Source organism: Lactuca serriola, chromosome 1, assembly GCF_051521515.1.
Source record: "Lactuca serriola cultivar US96UC23 chromosome 1, Lser_US96UC23_V15, whole genome shotgun sequence".
Lineage (NCBI taxonomy): Eukaryota > Viridiplantae > Streptophyta > Magnoliopsida > Asterales > Asteraceae > Lactuca > Lactuca serriola.
In genome coordinates this window covers 156,633,503-156,644,105 of record NC_136408.1, presented here as the reverse complement: position 1 = coordinate 156,644,105, position 10,603 = coordinate 156,633,503, and the positions used below count along the sequence as shown (strand labels likewise).

The 10,603-nt window shown below is 29.0% G+C and overlaps 1 long non-coding RNA gene across 2 annotated transcripts; it reads right to left on the bottom strand.

The window, feature by feature from the left end:
- Positions 1-6,718: 6,718 nt before the first annotated feature.
- LOC145100387 (uncharacterized) lies at positions 6,719-10,068 on the bottom strand. 2 transcript variants are annotated; one of them, XR_013705012.1, is made up of 5 exons: positions 9,983-10,068; positions 8,908-9,894; positions 8,785-8,817; positions 7,353-8,615; positions 6,719-7,254 (listed from the first exon to the last, which is right to left on the bottom strand). It is a non-coding gene; the product is annotated as an uncharacterized LOC145100387 (long non-coding RNA). The 2 variants fall into 2 exon arrangements; XR_013705010.1 differs by having other exon boundaries at positions 8,908-10,062.
- Between the last annotated feature and the right edge of the window lie 535 nt (positions 10,069-10,603).

Genomic DNA, 10,603 nt, shown 5'->3' with positions numbered 1-10,603 from the left:
TCGACTATAAGTATATATGTATTGAGTTTTCTATTTGTATTAAACTATATAAATATTTATGTATGAGTTTTTATTTGTATAGAGTTTTGTATATTTATTTTAAAAGTTTTAAAGGATTAATAAAGTCGGTTTGATGCAAATCAATAGTCATTTATAATATATAATTTGTAATAATTTTATTTATCCTTACGATTCACTATATTACGATTTAGACATAATCTCGACTATATGTATATATGTATTGAGTTTTCTATTTGTTTTAAACTATATAAATATTTATGTATGAGTTTTTATTTGTATAGAGTTGTGTATATTTATTTTAAAAGTTTTAAAGTATATATAAAGTCGTTTTGATGCAAATCAATAGTCAAATTTTAAATTTCTTTTAAAATTTATATTCTATGCCATAAATAAAATCAAAAGTAATTATTACCCTACAATGCAAACATTGTTTAATTACGATGGTGGTGGTTTCAAGCAATCAACAGTTAAATTTTAAATTTCTTTAAATATTTACATTTATGACATAAATAATATTAAAAGTAATTATTACAAAAAAAATATTTATTAGATACTTTTTTATTTATTTATTTATTTATTTTGAACCAGCAAAGACAAATATACTAATCTATTTCTAAACTAACACCTAATTGCACCTATGTCCACGACGGGATTTGAACCCTCAACCTCAAAGAAGGAGGGCACCACCTGATACCGACGAGACTTTTTTTTTCTTGGGAAAGAAAAAACGTTGTCAAAGAAATCAAGTATTTATAGTTTGTATAAAGATTTTTTAATTGTTTTTTATTTATTTATTTATTATTATTATTATTATTATTATTATTATTATTATTATTATTATTATTATTATTATTATTATTATTATTATTATTTGGTCAAATTTGATTTTCTTAAAACATATAAATAATTTCAAATATTTTTACTTAAGAAACAACTCATATTTTATATATTATCATCATATTTCCCAATTTAAAGTTTAACTAATCTACTGTAAAAATTATCTAAAATGACTTATAATAAAACAAAATTACAATAATAATAATATAATAATTTATAATATTTACTTTGCATCTGTAACACATATTAAAGTTGTAATAGAGAACCGGATAATATATAAGGATAACAATTGTAGTACAAATATATTAGATAAAAAAAAAACATATGAAAAAAATAACAACAATTTTCATTAGCTACTATTATTTTAAAGAACGATTAAAATGCAAACAGTAAATCCTAAACAATAAGTAAAACAATTTTTCGATACAAGTATAATTATATACATGAATTATTAATATAATTTTAATAATAAATGATATTAGCCAATTTTTATGTTTTGTGTGGAATCCAACACGTTTACGAAAATAGACTATTCAAAGAAAAATAAAAAAAAAATTATATGAAAAATATTCAGCAAAATGAAACTAAAAGTCGTCATAAATGGTTAAATGTTTCAAAGTACAAAGCTTTAACACTAAAAAATATATATGTATAACCCAAATAATTATTCTTGAATCTATATTAAAAGGTGACTTTTGAACCTCTATATTTGTTCTTCACTTTATATAAAAAAAATGGCAAAAAAACAAGTAGGAAAGAGGTAAAATGGGAAAAACGAGATGACATGAAGAGTATAAATGTAATTACTCTTTAAATAAAATCGGTATCTTATATTTTTATTTTAAATTCAAATATAAAATTACAAAATCCCTATTCTAATAAAAAATTAATTTTATTCTCCTTTTGATATATGTCATCCTATTAGGCCTTCTAATTAATGCATATTTTATTCTCCTTTTGTCATGTGTCATTTTATTATGTCTCATAATTAATGTATGATACTTGTCAACTCTATTTCAAAATTCAAAATTTAAAATTCCACTTTAATTACATTAAATTAATAACATTACAATAAAAATAAAAATAATAAAAATGATAGAAGCCCACATATTTATTTAAATCAATGATTAAAATTTATATAACTAAAAAAAACTCTTAATTAATAATTTATTTAAAATAATTAATTAATAATTTTGAGTTTTTACTATAAAAATTTAATTAATTTTGTAACCGTGGTTCCCACGGGTTATAAACTAGTATAATATAAATATTAAAACATTTGATGGTTATGATTTAAATTAGATTATGTATCGACGATACTTTCTCAAATGTAACTATTTTTAACTATGCTAATTCAAATTTAAATAATAGATAACAACAAATAGAAAATTGTTACCCCGCTACATTTATGTATCTAGCTAGAAATAAATAGTTGAAAATAATTATCCAACACAAAACAATCCGTGAAAATGAAACTAATCGTCACATGCAAACTATTTACTAAAGAAACTATTTGGGGTCGCCGCATCGCGCACATACGCTACCAGATAAAGAGTAATAGATAGAGATTGCTATTTGATGTCCGTCTAGAGGCATATAATCGCCGAAATGAACAAATCACCAAAATGAAAAAAATCGAAAGGAAAAAATTTAATGACCGCCGAAATGACATTAACTTTCGTTCGGAAACTAATCGACAGAATGAAACAAATCGTCGCCTATATATATATATATATATATATATATATATATATATATATATATATATATATATATATATATATATATATATATATAATTTCAACAATTTGATAACTTTTTTTTTTTATCTTTTTGACATTTTGTTTTCTATTTTTATTTTATAATTTTAATTGTTAATGGTTTTTTTTTTAATGTTTTTATTTATTTTAATTCAAGTAAATAAACTTAAATTCAATAAACCATTTCGAAATCGTTTATTTATTTTTTTTCTTATTTGTGAATTGAAGCGATAATGTTTTTTTTTTTTTTTTTTTTTTTAATTTTATGCTGTCAGGGTTCATGTTTTTTTCTTACTTGGATGCTCTTTAGTTAAAATCGTTAGTAACTTTATGTTTGTATTTATCTACTTCAACTTTTGATTTCTATTTTTTTTATAACTTTAGTTATTATTCTTCTATTATTTTTATTTATTTTGATTCAAGTAATGAAAAATAGAAAAAAGAAACAAAACAAAAACTCAAACACCAAATTGTAATATACTCTAATATATTAATAAATTTTACACTTTTCTTCTTTTTTTGGTTTTTTTTTTTTCGTATTTTTGTATAATTTTGTCGTATTATTTTATTAATTTTTTCATATTATTTTTTTGAGTAAATTACGCGAATGGTCCCTACGGTTTGTGGTAATTTGCGTGTTTGGTCCCTAACTTAATTTTTTTAACTCGGAAGATCGCTATTATTTGTTTTTGTTACGCGTTTGGTCCTTACTGTTTGTTTTTGTTACGCGTTTGGTACTTATTTTACCTAAATATAGTATTATTTAAATAGAGAAAAATTGTGAGGTAGGTAAGGTAACGTGATGGAGTGAGGTTAGAGGTATGTTTATTTAAATAAATTTAAAAAATCAAGGAAAAAATAGTATTTTTAGGTAAGATAGAGACCAAATGTGTAACAAAAACAAACAGTAGGGACCTTCCGAGTTAAAAACATACGTTAGGGACCAAATGTGTAAATTACCCTAAACCATAAGGACCATTCGTGTAATTTACTCTATTTTTTTAATTACTTCCTATTTTTATTTTTTTCATTGTTTCGTTTTATTTTTCATCAATTTGATAAAAAAAAATTGATCTTTTTCTAAAAATGTAAAATGTATGAATATATTAGAGTATATTACAATGTTGGTGCGTAACAACCTAAAATTTTATAGAAAGCTTTCAACTTTTATAATCATAAATACCAACCACAATTTCATTGCATGACCATAGTGTTTATAAAAGATTAGGGTATCAAAACTACATATGAAAACACTGGAGAATGCACGTCGCGCCATCAAGCTGGGCCCTTGCCCTTAGAACTAGAAGTACCTGAAACATCCAACAAAACTGTAAGACAAACACTTAGTGAGTTCCCCTAACATGCAAACATAAAATCATATAATACCATGCACACATACATATAATTTTGCCATGGACACCCTCCATGGTCTTCAATAGAATGTCATAAGCTACCCCAATGGTCTTATATCCCCAGGTCATGGCCTCCTCCCATGGTCTTGCCAAATGACATTGGCTCCTCCCATGGTCTACACATAAGTCCATATATAGATCAAATAACAAACAATTACATTCTCCAATACAAATCATCCCATGACTATTAATGGACCGACCTTGGTTCCTTCGACCCATGAGTGTAGTGAGAAGACTCACCTTGAATATTGAACGATAGCTGACAAGGTCCCGGCTCCGAATATTAATTCTACTCAACCCCTAAATAGAAACAATTACTTAAATACAACTTAAAAGGCCCCAAAACCCCTTATAAGCCAGACTTGGTCAAAGATTAAAGTCAGAGGTCAAAGTCAATGGCCCGTGTTGACCCAACACGCCGTGTTATCCTTCAACTCGCCGTGTTTCTCCATTAACTACGACGATTGGGAAAAAATTTATCAACTCGCCGATTTCACTAATAAACTCACCGATTTAGCCAGGAATCCAACGACTTAATGCATTAAGTTGTTTCCATCAAATCTAGGAGTTCCAAATCTCAGATCTCTTCCAAAACGATGTCTAGAAGGGTAAATTTTTCAACATTACCCTTAGGAACCATCAAAATGAGTCAAACCCGAACTCTAGACTTATTAGAGTGAGGCTTAACCCATTAAGTCCTTAAACTCCCAAGACATAGTCCCAAAATATAGATCTAACATCCTAACATTGGAAAATCACGTAAAGTTTCCAATTTTACATCCATGCATGCTAAAAAAACCCTAGGGCTCAAGATAGGCTTAATAAAGGACTTATTTCATAAATGGGACCTAGAACATAGGAAAGCTTGCAACTTTAATAAAAAATAGGCCGTAAAATGGTCAGATCTAACACAACAACCCCTGGAACACTCAACTTATTGGACGACCCAACTATAAGCCCAAAATCAAGATAAAACCCCCAACACAAAGAGATCTAGATGATATCAAAGCAAGGTATAAACTTGATACCTCTAAGCGACTGCAAAAAGTGGGGAGATTCTGGATCTAGGTCTTCCCTCCAAGCTTTACACCTCTAACTTCAAAGATTCTTCAAAAGAGCACAAAAGATCAACACTCAAGACCCTCCACAAGCTCGCACACACACAAAGGGAGATGATACCCACTATTAGGGTTTCTAGACAGAGGAGGCTGGTAAGGAGGCCAACTAAGAGACTGAAGGCCTTTAAATAGGGTACAACACCCTAAAAATTAGGGTTTCGTTCTCAGCCGCCAACTCGCCGAGTTGAAGCACCTTGACTCCCCGAGTTGGTTATTAACTTTTGCGGTCATAGCCCTCTCGACCCGCCGAGTTGAAGCTTCAAACTCGCTGAGCCCCAATGGAAAATACAAACAATTTGAACAATAAGCTCATAAATAAAAAGTTATGTTTTTATAACTTTTGTAACTTTTTTTTATTTTGATTCGAGTAAATAAAAAAGTTACGTGTATTTTCTTTATTTATATTTGTAAATAAAACAGTTTTGTTTACTCAAATCAAAATAAACAAATTACAAAAATCATAAATAACCAAAATTATAAAACAAAAAAAAAAAATTTTCAAACACCGAAATTGTAATATACTCTAATATATTAATACATTTTACAACTTTTAGAAAATGTCAAAAAAATTTTATGAAATTGATGAAAAATAAAACGAAATAACGAAAAAATTAAAAATAATACGAAAAAATAGAAATAATACAAAAAACTTACAAAAATACGAAAAAAAAACCTAAAAAAGATGAAAAATGTAAAATGTATTAATCATTAGAGTATATTACAATTTTGCTGTTTGAGTTTTTGTTTTCTGTTTTTTTTTTTCCGGTACTTGAATTAAAATAAATACAATTATTGAAGAATACTAAATAACTAAAATTATAAAAACAAATAGAAAACAAAATGTGAAGCAATGATAACGATAAATGCAAACATATATTTGCTAACTATATTAACTATCGAGCATCCAAATTAAAAATACATGAATCGTAATGGCATAAAATTAAAAAAAAAAATTAAAAATTAACATTTTAATTCACAAATAAGAAAAATTAAAGAAAAAAAGATTTTTACATGGTTTATCAAATTTAAGTGTATTTACTTGAATAAAAATAAATAAAAACATTAAAAAACCATAAATAACGAAAATTATAAAAAAAAAATATCAAAGAGATATAAAAAATATAAGTAAAAAAGGTTATCATATTGTTGAAATTATATATATATATATATATATATATATATATATATATATATATATATATATATATAATTTCAAATTTACAAAGTTACACAAATGGTCCTTGATGTTTGTTGTATATAGCAAATTTGGTACAAGGATAAAATAGTATTTTTTTTATTAAAATCTAACAGCTGAAAAGTTACATTTAACCGCATGGTGATCTTTTTTGTAATTTTGCAAACTATAGGGACCAATTATGAAATTTTGTCTAAATTTTATTATAAAAAAGGCGTGCAACACACAAATATAAATTATTTATATAGTCAAGGTTGAAGAGATAATATTAATTATAACCGTTGGATTTAGTTCAAATACGGTTTGACTCTCTATTCTTCTATTAAATATAAACTAGGGAAGAATCCCGCGTTGCGGGTGTTGGAGTCACGGGGGGTTGGAAGGTATTTTATAGTTATTTATTAAGAAACAGAAAATAGCAACAAACTTTACAATGCCTTACATCTAATACCTGGTATTTCTAAAAATACAATGACATACGTATGAAAATGGTCAAGTAAAATCAACTAAAAGTGTAATGTTATATCTTGTAGATAATCCCAATGTGTTGAGCACATCCAATGCTTTCATTTAAGTTCCCAGCACAAAAGCTCTGGTGGGCCAGCTTCAGTTTCACATTCTAACTATTCATCTCCAATTTTGAAATAAGGTTGAACAATCACCCAACAACATTGTTTTACAATCGAAAAATTCCCTGTAATAATTGTTTGGCTTCCAACAATTACAGCAAGTATTAAGTTTAAAAAGTAAAGGATGTAAAAGCTATTTGAAAAAAATAGATATTTCCTAAATAAACTTATAAAAGTACATTGCTATTTTTCTAACATTAACCCTTAAAAAGAAATCAAGATCAGCAAACCTGGATAGGCAACTGAGAAAAGTGTCAAGATCAGCAAACATAGCTTCCGACCCTGGAAATAAAAGTAACAAAAAATGAAAATTTTATATTAAAAATCGAAAATTTATACAAAATAAGACCAATGTTGTATTTATATAAAAAAACGCTTACCTGTGATGCATAATAAGATGCCCCGTTTGGGTTTGTTTTTGAGGTATCTATACATGTGAACCGGAGATAATGCCTTATAAATGTGAGTATTCCAATGAAGAATATTGTATATAACCTAATTGAAATGATGCATAAGAGCAATAATACGACCATAGGAGCAAATAAGATCAAACATGTCGATGGTCTAAATTGCTTCTTAACTCCACTTTAACACTCTTTTGTTGATATAGACTCCACTAACTGCTCTCTAAAAAAGACTTATCCGTGTAAATCATCATTATAATCATAAAAAAATTAAGCTATAATTTATTACCTTGGTGTAATATCATCAGCTTCATAAAAGTATAAGTATGTAACAAAAATTTGACACCTTTCCAACATATTCTCCTTGCTATGTGGAAGAGAGTTACGACTTAATCTGTCACTTTTTTTTTACCTAAAATTATAACTTATATTTCATGTGTATTGTTCCAGGGCCAAAATTTCAACAAATGGTAGTAGCAATATAATGATATGCAAAATTACCTTTTTTATATTCTATTTAGAATTTTATGCATATGTTCTTATCAAACAATTCCATGATATGATCACCACATTATTTTGGCAATTTAACATATAAAATAGCCCAAAACAGAGAACATCAAACCGAAGTGAAGTAATTTGAGTCTTGATCCTTCAGATTTAACTTCAACATTTCCAAGTGAAATAATATTTTCCATCAAATGAAGATGAAAATGAATCAAATTAATTGGGTTAAACAGTGCAAATTACAAGTTGAAAGTAATGACTGTTTATTAGATATTAAGAAATCATAAAAAGAAAAGAAGCATATCATTTGTACGACTAATAATATCATAATAAAATGATGATACCTCCTCATCCTCAACTAAAGATGAAGCTTTTCTCATGGATCTACATCCTTTTCAGCCGACCTACCACCAGAAGGATCATGAATTGAAAATCAAACAACTATATTTAGTTTAGGCTAATGTTTATTATTCACAAATTTATAGATGTGAGATTTAAAAATGCTTAATATGACAAAGGAAAGGAAGCAATTAATACCCAAAAACACAATCTCACTTTTTTTTGGTGTTAAAGCTAACAAGTGCTGTAAAATAAGATAGAATACATTATCTCTTGATAAAGTGATCTGAATGGAAGATGTACCTTTAAGTTGATTGTTCAGGCTTTAAACTTGGATAATTTCTTCATCATCTCTTCCTTGAGATTTCTGAACTAATAAATTCAACATCGCAAAACCTATACATAGACAACCATTAAAAGAATCATGAGATAACACAAACTTATTAAGAATACTGGAGTAAAATATGCAAAATTTTCTAGTGAAACTAAAGAAGTGGCAGCATAAAGAGGCAGATCGAGATCTATAGTGCCATCATTGACCTATATTAATTACAACAACTCGTACCTTCAAATAATGAGCCAAGATCTGTGGTAAATCCTTCAAAACCAAAAAAAAAAAAAAAATCAGTGTAAACTGTAAAGAAAGATAATTAGGAACTTGAAAACTTAAGGATCTTAGTGGCACTACCTGGATGAAGAGCTTCATTGTCAAAAAAACAAAAATGGCTCTTAGAGGTAATTCAAGTGGCTTCCGTAGAACCAACAAATGGAACGTTGTCACCACAAACAACCATAAACCCCCCATTTGGACCGATCTTAAAACTGGATATTTCACCAAAATCAGAAGGAAAAAAGAAGAAAATCAGGAACCTTTCAATAAAACTGGGAACCAAAATCAAAATCAAAGTAATACCCAGAATTGCTTCTTCCTTGTCATTAAAACTGGATATTTCACCTCCACCTTCCACCACCAAACCTCTGGGAAGATTATCGTGGGGAAGGGAACTGAGATTAGAGACATTAGGGAATATACATGAAGAAATAGATGGTGGCTATGGTGGTTACCAGAGGAATCTGAGTAGGTGTTGGGTTGAAAGATGGAGTGATTGTGGGAATCTTTCCATGAACCTTGTCTAAAATCTCGTCTGATTGAGGGAAGTTTTCCATGAACCTGCTAATAGAGACACAAATAGGGCATGAAATAAAACCGGAAGATGTAAAATCGAGGAATGGGCTGATACGATTGCCTTCCATCTCCAATTCCTTGATCCACCTTCATGTCTAGCGAAAAAACCATGAATGAATGATGTAAAGTGATGTTATTTTTAGGAGGCGACAAAGACACTTGAACTGAGGAAACCTAACAAAGCAAAAAATATTATGGACGATGCTATAGAAACGCCATCGCCACCTGTTTCCTTCGTGTTTGTTTTTGAGCAGTTAACGATCGAAGGAACCCACCTTCGTTTTCTTTCTCGATGAGTATTGGAGCCAGAAGTTCGTCAAAATTCATACTACGTAAGGGTTTTCCAAGATCTCCTAATTGCTGTTGAACTTCATCTAATGTTAGGTTATACGATGAACCTTGTCTTGCCAAGCCATCTAGTTTTGGTAGTTGGGGCTCACCACGACGCCCGTTTGATCCCATTTTCTCAGCCTACACTCGGGATGTACTCTGTATTTACTAAAGAATCGATAAAAAGTGATGAACCAAAATTAAGATGAAAACCCCTTCCTTCAATCGATGAATGTTGTAAACATACCAGGGCGCCTTTAGATTTGTAAATGGCGACCTCATCTTGATGTCGAGTCTTCCGGCAGCTTTGGTAGCCTGAGAATGAAGAGAAGAGTCTACGCCTTGTCCCCGAGTTTTTATGTAACTTCGTTAAAGGAAAGGAAAGGGAAGGAAAAATTTGGGAGCGAAGGAAAATATTCATTTTGTTTTCCCAAGTTCGAAGGAAATGAAAGGAAAAGAAAGAAAAATTTTTAGTTTTTGTGTTCCCGAGATAGGAGGAAAAAGAAAATAAAACTTAAAATTTTCCTTCCCCTCACTTTCTTCCCAAATCCGTCCAATTTGGGAGGAAAATTTGGATGGAAAATATGACTCCAAAATCCTTCCCCCTCCTCACTTTCCTTCGATTAATGAAACTCAAAAACACGATTTTCCTTCGACACCCCTCACTTTCCCTCCGTATCCTCCCATTTCTCTCCTTAAGCGGAACTCGGGAACAAGACGATAGTGATTGAAGAGGAATAAAAGAGTGACAAATGAGTAAGGAACCATGAAAATCAGAAATCATCAAAGGAAGGAAATGGTAATCGTTACTTTCAATCGTAATGGAAAGAGTTAGATAGAGGATTAAGGAGCACAAAGCCCTAATCTT